Source organism: Macrobrachium rosenbergii, unplaced genomic scaffold (genome assembly GCF_040412425.1).
Source record: "Macrobrachium rosenbergii isolate ZJJX-2024 unplaced genomic scaffold, ASM4041242v1 13908, whole genome shotgun sequence".
Taxonomy (NCBI): Eukaryota; Metazoa; Arthropoda; class Malacostraca; order Decapoda; family Palaemonidae; genus Macrobrachium; species Macrobrachium rosenbergii.
Genome location: NW_027100725.1, coordinates 3,999,398 through 4,000,862, shown reverse-complemented (window position 1 = coordinate 4,000,862; position 1,465 = coordinate 3,999,398). Strand labels below are relative to the sequence as shown.

General features: G+C 29.6%; 1 protein-coding gene across 1 annotated transcript in view; it reads left to right on the top strand.

Annotated features, from left to right (window-relative positions):
* Nucleotides 1-947: 947 nt before the first annotated feature.
* The window catches only part of LOC136838028 (uncharacterized), a 37,028-nt gene continuing 36,510 nt past the window's right edge, over nt 948-1,465 (top strand). The window contains exon 1 of the mRNA XM_067102889.1: nt 948-1,165. The gene's annotated coding sequence lies outside the window, so the exon portion shown is untranslated. The remainder of the gene's footprint in view (nt 1,166-1,465) is intronic.

Genomic DNA, 1,465 nt, shown 5'->3' with positions numbered 1-1,465 from the left:
TAAAAATAATATTAAATATGAAAAAGTGCGCTGTGAACTGACTTGGATAATTAAGACTTCAAGGTAAATTGAACCTTTTGTATTACTCCATACGGCTGCTTTCTCTCTCTCTCTTACTCTGTTGGGTTACGCCTTTGTGACAGCTACTTTTGAAACGATTATACGTGATTTCTTTGAAGTTTCTCTCTCTCTCTCTCTCTCTCTCTCTCTCTCTCTCTCTCTCTCTCTCTCTCTCTCTCTCTCTCTCAGTCTGTATAACGGTATAATAATAATAATAATAATAATAATAATAATAATAATAATAATAATAATAATAATAATAATAATAATAATAATAAGAAGAAGAAGAAGAAGAAGAAGAAGAAGAAGAAGAAGAAGAAGAAGAAACAGGAAACACAATTCACTCTTTTGTTGATGTTGTTTTGCCGTGTGTGTGTTTGCAGCAGTTCAGTAACAATGAAGAAACAATTTTGAAAATAATTATCTTCTTTGCGACAGCACCTCTCTCTCTCTCTCTCTCTCTCTCTCTCTCTCTCTCTCATGAAACAACCCATTGAGGTACCTTGTGCAGAATATAGCACACACACACACATTCACACAGAGAACTTATATTTATATATATATATATATATTCATATGATATATATATTTATATATATATATATATATATATATATATATATATATATATATATATATATATATATTTATACAACCCATATATATATATATATATATATATATATATATATATATATATATATATATATATATATATATATATATATATATATATATATATATATATATATACTATATAAAATCTGTGTGTGTGTGTGTGTGTATGATTTCACATACTCACTCTCTCTCTCTCTCTCTCTCTCTCAGGAAGTGATGCAATATCCTTCACAGCTCGCTCTCTCTCTCTCTCTCTCTCTCTCTCTCTCTCTCTCTCTCTCTCTCTCTCTCTCTCTCTCTCTCTCTCTCTCAGCCACTCCAATTAGTACGCGTTACTCAGTGACAGAGATAATACGCCTTAATTAAATTCTGGGACTCAGCAGAAAGTGCATTTATTGAATTGAGTGTGTGAACATAAATAGTAAGAAGAAGAAAAGGAAGAAGAAGAAAGAAGAAGTAGAAGAGGAGAGAAGAGATAATAAAGAAGGTGAGTTGTGCTTTGACTCTATAGATAGATGGGAATCAATCAATCAGGTTCACTCTAATTAATATGATTCATAGAAAAGACATTATTATTATTATTATTATTATTATTATTATTATTATTATTATTATTATTATTATTATTATTATTATTATTATTATTATTATTATTTCGGGAGAAACCCTCTTTTAGGCAGGTAATGTTAAATGAAATTGCTGCATCAGCTGCATTTAATTTGTATAGAGTGCTCTCTATTTTTCAAATTATTGCTTTTTCTCTGCTACTGCATCGGGAGGGGTAACG